Source organism: Trichosurus vulpecula, chromosome 4 (assembly GCF_011100635.1).
Source record: "Trichosurus vulpecula isolate mTriVul1 chromosome 4, mTriVul1.pri, whole genome shotgun sequence".
Classification (NCBI taxonomy): Eukaryota; Metazoa; Chordata; class Mammalia; order Diprotodontia; family Phalangeridae; genus Trichosurus; species Trichosurus vulpecula.
In genome coordinates, this window is record NC_050576.1 from 351152651 (window position 1) to 351163416 (window position 10766).

The following is a 10766-nucleotide window of genomic DNA, read 5'->3' on the forward strand; positions in this document are numbered from 1 at the left end:
TGCCACACCAGCACTCCTCCTCCCCCAAGAACAGGACCTTGATCCAGATCAAAGCAGGGCAAAGAAAGAGAAGCCTGCCTCTTGGCCAGCAAAGCAATCCCTCCTACCAGGTGGGCCTGGGGCTGGAAGAAGCCACTGCTGGAACTCTGCAAGCAGCCTCCATGACACCTCTGCCACCCCTGGGCCTGTGGAAAGACCGTGCACTTCTCTCACCTAGATCCAGCAATTTTCCCGCTGACCTGCTCCATGGTCTTTGGCGTTTGTGTGTTGAGAAGTCTGGTAACTGCCACAGCTCACTGATTCAGGTCCATAAGGCCTGCTCCTCCTGACTCCTGGTCTGGTTGGTCCAGGTGCAGTGCACACTGGGCTGCGCTCTGCTCCCAGCTCGGTGTGATAGACCCTTCCTAGAGACTATCCAGGCTGTTTTGGTCCAGAGACTTGCTTCCCCCTGTTATTTCGTGGGTTCTGTAGCTCTAAAATTTATTCAGAGCCATTTTTACAGGTGTTTGGAGGGATTTGGGGGAGAGCTTAAGGGAGTCCCTGTTTTCCAGCCATCATCTTGGCTCCACCCTATAGCAGAGATTTTTGTGGTGGCAAAGAACTGGAAATTGAGAGGATGCCCATCAATTGGGGAATACCTGAAGAAGTTGTGGTATATGAAAGTAATGGAATACTCTTGTGCTATAAGAAATAATGTGCAAGGGAATTTCAGATAAACTTTCATGAACTGAAGCTGAGAGAAATGAGCAGAACTGGGAGAACATTATACACAGCAATAGCAACACTGTGTGATGATTAACTATGATGGACTTTTCAGCAACACAATTCCAAATGATCAGTGATTTTAAATGCTAATGACATACAGACAAGGAACTATGGAATCAGAATGAAGTTTGAAGCATACTATTTTCACTTTTCTGGTTTTCTTCTTTCTCATAGTTTCCCCCTTTTGTTCTAATTCTTCTTTTACAACATGATTAATGTGGAAAAATGTTTTAACATGATTGCACATGTACAACACCTTTCAGATTGCTTGCTGTCTTGGGGAGGTGGGAGAAAAGGGAGGGAGAAAAATAGGGACCTGAAAATTTAACAAAAATTGAAAACTGTCTTTACGTGTAATTGGAAAAATATATACTATTAAGGAGAAAAAGTGCTATATACACATATATACACATTCATATCTATAAACATATATGTATTTCCATAGATATGTACATTTATGCTTATATATACATATCTATATCTATCTATCTATCTATATATATATATATATATATATACACATGAATGTGTGTTTATATTATATATGACAGTAAAATTTTAGTAATGGTGCTTAAAAAGTGGAAATTATGCCAGAATGCACTAAAAATTGGATAGATTTAGAAATGATTGAAATCTAATTACATTTTCCTCTGGTGAATAAAATTATTGTCAATGTCAAGATAGTTATTGAGTAGTATGATATTTCTTGTTACCATATTGAGAATATCCATCGATAAGACATTGATTAAACAGGGCAAAGCGACCAGGATAGTGATGGGACTCAGGGATCAAATCAAATTAGAAATGTTTAAAGGAATTAGGAAAATTTAACCTGGAAAAGGGAAGACATGGGCCACATGATAGCTATTTTCATGAATTTAAAGAAATATCACAAAAGATAGAAAAGCCATATTACAATTAGTATCAAATATCTGTAGGAGGTCCAATATATGGAAAGATGAGAGATCAAGATTTAGGCTTCATGCAATGAACTTTCTTACAATTCAAACTATTCAGAAATGGAAAGGATTTGCTATTTGGTTTCTCCACACTACTGAATTTCAAACAGAATCAGAATGGTCATTTTTTTTTTGTACAGATGATTTTTGGTTAGTTTTCATTGTATTAAATGGTCCCTTCCAACTTGAAATTTTATGGTTCTATCAGTTGAGTTTATCAGATTTTAACTACCAAGTAATTAAATATGTAATTTCATTAATTTAAGAATTCTCTTCAGTGACACAGCTTGTAACCCTTAATACTGGCTATACTGCTTATTACTTTTCATGTTCTCCCAGATGTTTGCCTCATGGGTTCTAATCAACCTTTTAGAATACTCTCGAAGTCCACTTATCATCTCTTATTCTTGTGACAAGATTAGCCCAGATTTATTTCAATGGAACAATTCCTTGATGAGGTCCTTTGCTATTTTTTTTTTCCTTTGGAGCTTGTTCTTCCTCATCAGCTATATGTTATAATCTGCTGATACCATGTATCTTTTGATTTCCTTCTGTGTAATTTATTTTTAATTCTTTAAAGGAAGAGATGTTAGATGTTTCATTACCATAGAGTAACGGCAGTAAAATGTTAGCACTGAAAAGATGGGCCTTTGTTTTGTTTTCATAAGAAGCTTAGAAATTTCACTAGAGGAACTTTGCCATTTCTTGAAAGTAATACAGACTACTCTGCTCTGGCTCCTAATTATCTCCAAGCCTAGTTTATTGTCCAATTATACTTTTTATCCTAGATATGCATACTACTATACAAGTTGTACAGGGAGTCCATTCAAATGCAGGTTAAATTTTGTGCAACAGACATCCTTCATTGCCTTGTTCTTTCCTATGTTGGTGGACAGGACCGAATGATAAAAGATGCCTTCTATGAGGACCTTCTGTGCTATGGGCTTAATTCATTGAGTACAACACTATCCTCAAATATGAACACCTTTAAAGCCTCATTTTTCTACAGGAAATCCTTCTTCAAGCTGGACTCTGCTTGATCTGCTTTATCATGATGCTAAATACCTTTGATGAACATATATCTGGTTTATGCTTTACTTGGTATTTACTATAAGAGGGTCATTTAACAGGTATAAATCTACTGCTGATACCACAAATAACTGGTAAATGAGGAGGAATGAGGGGAAAGAACATGATTTTAGTGTTTGGTGTGTTTGTCTTGAGATAATATTGTCATATTCAAGTAACGTGCCCTGAAGGGAGGCACATTTTGTAAAGAATTCAGGAGAGAACTATAGGAACTAGAGATTTAGATTCAGGAGTCATTTGTAAAGAATCACAGAAGCATAGAATTCTAGAATCAAAAGTAAGCTGGGAAATCTTGCCCAAGTCATGCCTATGAAAGAAATCCTCATTATAAGAAAAATGGAAATTGATCATCCAGCCTATGATACCACCAATGAGGGAGAATCCATAACCTCCAGATATGACCTTTTATATGTTGGAGGAGCTCTTGTTTGGACTCTTTTCTTGACCTCATACTTAAATTCAGTTCTTAATAACTTTCTATGATTGTGTGATAGGTGAATAGGATGGGGTGGGGGAAGAAAAGGTTTATGCCAAGCTTTGTGTGAAACTGAGTAGGAGGCTAAAGAGAGATAAATATATATTTTGCCAATAATAAAAAAGTTTAAATTATCATTAAATTCTTTGCTAGGATGCCAAAAATAGTCTCTGTTCCGGATCATATCACTAACCACATATGTAATATTATATAAATCATTTAATTTCTTGGGGGAATGAGGATAATGAGAGGGTTGGATTAGATTATCTGCAAATTTATATCACTGGAAGACTCCTTTTCTGAATATTTGATTTTTTTCATGTTGTATTTTTATTGGGTTGATAAACTAAACTGTATTTCTCTATTCATATAATTTTCTTTTGAGCTTACAGTTTTTGAATATTTCAACATGGTAGGGCTATAGAAACCCAAAGCTGGTGTTTGATCAATGCTCGCTCAAAATATGGATGTTAGATGCCCTATACATAGAGTCATTATTGAAATGGTTTTTTTACCCTTGCAAATAATGGAAATTACAATATGCCTTTTACCCCAAACATCTCATAATATTTTTTTCATTTTCTGCTACATTTTTTTGATGTAATGAATATTTTGCAATTATTATTTTCTTTGTCTATTTTCCTTATTACTGGTTCCTACCCTTGGTTTCAACTTCCTAATGTAGTTTTATGATCCGAGGTGACAATTCTCTCCTTAAACTTATTTATGTAAATCTTAATTTTACCTATTATAACTTGTATAGTTTTTTGAAAAAATGAATATGCATTTTTAGAAATTCAATCTGGTTACATCCCAAACCTGAATATAAGCACATATGATCATAAAAGATTTAAAATTTTATTTTTAAAAATTTAATATTTCCTTTCTCAATATTTTCCTACAAGTTCTTGAAAAAGGAAAAAAAAAGTATTCTGGAATGTTACAAGATGCATAGATATATGCAATACTCAAAGTGTGGAAGGCTTATCCTTTGGACAGAAAACTATTCTTTAGAATGTTCTTAAGTGCCTCTGCCTCCTGATATATTACTCTTCTCCTGTCTTTATTCCCTTCATCAAATGCCTCATGTCACTACCTTTATTATATTACATATTTATATTCTATTCAATATGTAAAAATATTAATGTGATAAGTATTCATGAGGAACACTGAGCCATTAGAGATACCCCTGCTTAATGTTGAGATGAATAAAAAGGAATTAAATTCTTAAGCTACAGATTTATAACAGGTACTTAAATAAAGAAGAGAAGTTAAGTGTTGCTTTGTGAAGTTTACCAAACTCTTACAAAACTAATCCAATTTTAAAAATGACTAAGTGTTAAACCTAAAAGAGATATACAGAAAAAGAAAATGAAATAAAATGATAAAATGAGATCTAGTTATGGATATTTCTTATGCCAGTGCATATTCTACCTTTGAAGTTAAAATTGAAACTTTTAAAATAATTCATTTAAAAATAATAGTATATGTTTTTAATTGATAAAAATAAGAGAAACTTTAAAGATAATAAACAGTGAATTATGCTGTATGGTTTACAGATCACACCACATAAAATGTTTAATTTTATGCTCACAACAATACTGTGAGGTAAGTAGTTTGAGTATGATCAGGAGGGGAAAACTCAGACTCAATGAAATTAAATAATTGGCCCTTAATTGCATATCAAGTGACAAACTTAAACTCAATCTTTTGATTCAAAGACCAGTGCTGTTCCCATACTCCACACTGAAGATATTTGTTTCATAAATTTCATGACTTTAACTATGCATTTTATACTATAAACATACTTATATTTCATTTTAATAATATTTTAAAGATATTTAATGAAATTTAGCACATATTTAAAACTGCTATTGAATCTTAAAATTTATACTGTAAGTTATAACAAAATAATCATGAATAGCCAGAGAAAATACTGTCTGGAAATGGGGAGTGAAATTACTATGAATATTTTAAAATTTGTGCTTTATTTGACCATCATTGAAACTTATGACATCAATGCAATTAAATGTTTCTAATTTAAATATGAAAGAAAAAAACAGAGAATATTTGTATGTTAAACAATTAGTGTTTCAGCTTGCCATTCATTAGGAATTACTATATAAAACTTAGGTGAAATAATAAAATGAACTGAAAAAGTCTAATTTTCATTTTATAAATTTTAATTAATTTCAATTCCCAGATATTACAAAATTATCATATAGAGATGTGTTTACAGATAATATTATTCACCTTTATGGCTATGAATACATGCCTTTAGCATCATAAAACTGTTACCACATTTTCATTTTGCAGGATTGAACATATGTGTCACTACATGCTCAGCTACCCCTATAGCTACCGTATACTAAGTTAAAATTAGGTGACCTCCAAACTATGACTTTAAACTGTGGAGTAAGCCAGGATTGCCTTTATATTATATTGAAAATTTCTTTCACTTATTCATCCCCAAAGGTATTTGGAACAATAGCTGTAGGGCAGTAGAGGATGTTTGGGATAGAATCATTTTTCAATGCTCTCCAGTTGTAGGGATGACTAAAGAAAGGAAATATAATCATTGAATACTGAAATACATGAGGATATTTTCATATATATATTTTTTCATATATATATTTTTTTCATATATATACACACAGAAACACATATTTATGTGTGTGTGTGTTTCCTCATGCAAAAATAGTTTAAGCAAGACAGTTGGTTCAATAAATATGTTCTTTGTTCAGGTTTCATGTCAAACATATGTCTGATATTTGACATAAACCTGGCTTTAGTGAAAGTCATTTATAGCTGATTGTTCTCTTGCAAAGAGCAAATCTCCAAAAGGAAAAGTGATAATTTTCATGGCATTCTAGGCATATGTGTTAGCTTGAACTGACTGAGAGGCAGGAAGCCTTGAGTTAGGTCAGAGAGGTATTCTTTTTCTGAAGCATAGGATCTGGGAAGTGGATTGATGTGAGATAAAACTTTATGGAAGGACATTAAAAATAGGTGAAAGAATTTGGACTTTATTTTATAGGAATTTGGGATCAATTGAAGGTTCTTGTTTATGTTTTGGTGCAGCTAGGTGGTGCAATGAATAGAGTGCTGTGCCTGAAGTCAGGAAGACTCACCTTCCTGAGTTTAAATCTGGCCTCTGACAGTTACCAGCTATGTGAGTCTGGGCAAGTTGTTTAACTTTGTTTGCCTCAGTTTCTTCTTCTGTAAAAGGAGCTGGAGCACAGTGGGCAGAACCAACAGAACATTGTAGAATAACAGCAATTGTTTTAAGAATAACTTTAAGCAACTAAGTCATTTTGAAGTATTACAAATACACAAATTAAAAATAAAGTTCATATGAAGAAAGATGCTATCTGTATCCAGAAAAAAAAACTGATAAATTGAAGTATGTACAGAATAATTTTACATATCTCTTTCTATACATATGTATATGTGTGTATGTATATATGCCTACCTGTTTCTAGTGGTGGCCATCTCTAGGGTGGGTGAGGGGAAAGCAGAAGAAAAAAAGACATTTACATGATACCTTTGTTGTATATTTGTAGAGATTAGCAATTTGTACATGGTAGATTTGCAGTTCCTTGTACAATTATCTTTTTTATTGTACTGTTATGGAAATGCTTGTTTTGTTCCATGAATTAGAAATGTTAATTTTTTTAAAAAAAAAGCAAAAAAGTAAATAAAAATAAAAAAGGTGCTGGGGAAGGAAATGGAAAACCACTCCAGTATCTTTGCCAAGAAAACCCAAAATGGGGTCACAAAGAGTCAAACATGACTGAAAAAATGACTGAAATATTTTGGGAAGATTAATCAGGTAACATTATGTAAGAATATTAATATCTTGAGAAATAGATCAGGGACTTTTTTTGTTCCTGCCTGGCAGATATGGGAAATTGCTGTGTTTGACTTCCATTTTTGTCACAAAGATTTTAGTTTTCCTGTTCTTTATCTTGACTGGAAGGAGACAATTGGATGGTTGCTAGTTGAAAATACATACATACATATATACACACTCCTATATTTACACATATACACACTTATGTATATATGTGCAAGTTGACATGCATTAAAGTTGAAAACAAAATAACCAGGCATACAAGGATAAGATAAAAGGTTGAAGGTTGGTCCTACTGAAAACTACCATGATGTCCTTTTGACACAGAGAAGTACAAAGTTAGTGGAACTCTTTCATGTTCATTTACTACTAAAAGGCAAAGTAAATTAGTACAAGTCAAATTGGGCTTTGCAATACCACAACAGAGCGTGTCCCATTTCCTTAAAATGCATTAGTGAAAATGTCATTGACCATTAAAGTTGGTAAATCATGAATGTGCATGAAATGGAATGAAGAAATGAAAGATTCAATTATATGTTACCACATAATAGTAACATACTTTAAAAAAGAAATCAGAAAAGTCCTTTTTGACTTTGGTGACATGAAACCAAGAAAGATCCCAATTAAACCAAAACATAATAATTCCAGAAATCTGATATCTGGTAAAGCCATCATGAAAAAATGCATTCCTCATAATATTTGAGGGAGAATATGAAAATAATATAGACCTAGACATGTCAGTGCATCCTGCAGCCACTGCCATAAGAAAAGACCAAAGGAGGCAAGATAGAACTGATCTAGGAATCCTCCTAAAGACATGTGTCAAATACCCAAGGGAGAAGTGACTTAAGAATACTGTTAAGGAACCACATAAAAACCTTTGGGAAAGTACATCACTATCTAGCTTGACATGAAGTAAGTAAAACTAAACATCATACCATCCTAAAAAAAGGCAAGGAGAAAGAAAAATGTAGAATAGAATACAGAAAACAAATAACTTTGATATCTTTAATTAACAACTGTAAGCAAAGGACAAACTATTAAGACAAGAAGAGTGGTCAAATTAACCAAAGGTACAAAATAAATGATTCAACATCAATACAACTATAATTTAGGGGCACCAAAAGAAAAAATAATCAGAGAAGAAAGAGAACCCTAAATGAATAAGAATATGGAAAACTTCTTGTCATCTCTATTGTCAATCAAATATGATACAATGAAACTGTTAATTGAGTCAGCCAGTGAATACATATATATATATACATATATACATACATACCTATATATATAATATATATATAAAATGCCTACCATGTGCCAACACTGCTAAGCATTGCATTGAGTAAAATATAAAACTGAAATCATGACTACAGTAAAAATAATTTTAAAAAATAAAATGATCATATCAAAGGAGGTGACTAAAATTTTTGGATATATACAAAATGGATAGAATGGATACAATTAATAATAATTGGTTCAAATGTTCCATAATGTTGCATGAATGAGCTGAAAAGTATTTTAATAGCATCTTCTCTGATTAAAGCCTACTGACATCTTTTCTAATATGTCTTCATAAATTTATAAACAAAGTCTAAGAAAAACATTGACTTCCATATATAGGTCAATTAGGTGTTTATATATTTTTCACAAAGCATGCACAACTTACATTACTAAAAACTAAACTAAAATAAAGCCCTATAAACACTTACAACAATAATTGAGAAGCAACAAAGGTGTGACAGTCTGAGTGAGCAATTCATTATAGATTCAAAATTTATTACATAAGACACCTCAGAGCCACATAACATTCATGCTGTCTTTATTGATTGTTGCAAAGCCTCAGGTCCATAAACATGATTTAGTTATACACTACAAGTCTATAGAACAGATACAAACACACTAAGCACACTAGAGTATTTAATGCCAATGTGTAAAACTGTTATCTGTTCTCACTTCATTATAATGTACAGTTTATAGAAAATGTGGCAAATTTGAGAGACAGTTTAAGTTCAGCATGGTTCTGCCTAGCCCTAAATCCATTATTATCATTTTAAATCAATTATTATCAATAGCATTAAATAAGACTTTCAAGTCAATGAGAGAATATTACCAAAAAATCATATCAATACTTAGTGTGGATGACTTCAAAATATAGAGACAGTGGAAGAAATCAAAATCACATGAACAGGAAAAGGTACACATCATTTTCATCATCCTATCTTCTACTACAGTTGCTCTGATGATGACTTCAGTGAGTCCACAGAATGAGCTTTAATTCCACTAACATGAAAATAACCCCCCCAAAAAAGTTATGGTATCCATCTGTGCAATATTTTGCATAGTATTAAGTATAAAAATATATTATTAGCATAGTTATTTATCTCTGGACTATTTCTATCTGGACTGCACCCAATAGATAAGAATATCAATAGTATTAATACAACTACAATAACAAAAACTACTATTTGTACTCCTGTTCCTACTTCTACTACCACCACCACCACCACCACCACTACTATTACTACTAATACCACACATTTATGTAGTGCCTATAAAGCACTTTACATAAATTATCTTGGTTTACCTGTCTGCCCCACCCCTCAGCCCAGCTGAGATTTTGTTGCTCTCGCAAGAGCTCTTTTGTCTTCCTAGGCCTGGCTCATCGAGGCGGTGTCACATACAGCTCCAGCTTCAAGATCATGAAACCGGATGGTGAGAAGCCAGGCAAGTTCGAGTCTGGCATTAAAGCCTCTATTGGAGTTGGAGATGAACTCTGACTTAAAGGCTCAACTAAGAGAGTTGAATGTCACAGCAGCTAAGGAAGTTGAAGTTGGTGGTGGCAGAAAAGCTAGCATCATTTTTGTTACAGTTCCTCAGCTAAAATCTTTTAAGAAGATCCAAGTATGTCATGAATTGGAGAAAGAAATTCAGTGGCAAGCACGTGGTCTTTATTGCTCTGGGGAGAATTCTTCCTAAGTCAAAGAGCAAAAGCATCCCAGGAAGGTTCTGACTGCTGTGCATGATGCAATGTTTTAAGACCTTGTCTTTCCAAGTGAAATTGTTGGCCAGTGAAACTAGACACTGCAGACTCATAAAGGTGCATTTGAATAAATCACAGCAGAACAATGTGGAGCACAAGGTAGAAATATTTTCTAGCATTTATAGGAAGCTGACAGGCAAAGAAGTTAATTTTTAATTCCCAGAGTTCCAGCTGTAAATGAAGAAATGATTAAATAAAGTCCGTTGTTCATTAAAAAAAAAGAATGATGCTGGTAAAAGAATGCTATTATCTTAATTTTACAGGCAGTTTTGATTCTGTAAGGTTGTAACTTGCCCAGCGTCATATAACCAAGATTTGGGTTGTCACACTGATCAATTTGCAACTAATTGAAAAATTAGGTCTGTATTTTGAAGAAAAGATGGAAAAATTTGTGTGAGTTTGTAGTTTAGATAAAAAGACTACTAAAGACTGATCAGAATTGGTTTAATGCTTAGACTCAAAGAGTAGGCATTAAAGAATGGTTAGACATCAGCTTGTAAAGAGATCTCCAGTAGAGTGCCTCAGGTATTTGAGCTTGCTTGTAAAAGCACAATTCCTTTCAGTGAGTTAGATAAAAGCATAGAT

The 10766-nt window shown here is 33.2% G+C and overlaps 1 pseudogene; it reads left to right on the forward strand.

Annotated features, from left to right (window-relative positions):
* The first annotated feature begins 7601 nt into the window (after positions 1–7601).
* Positions 7602–10358, forward strand: LOC118847231 (annotated as a pseudogene).
* Positions 10359–10766: the final 408 nt, after the last annotated feature.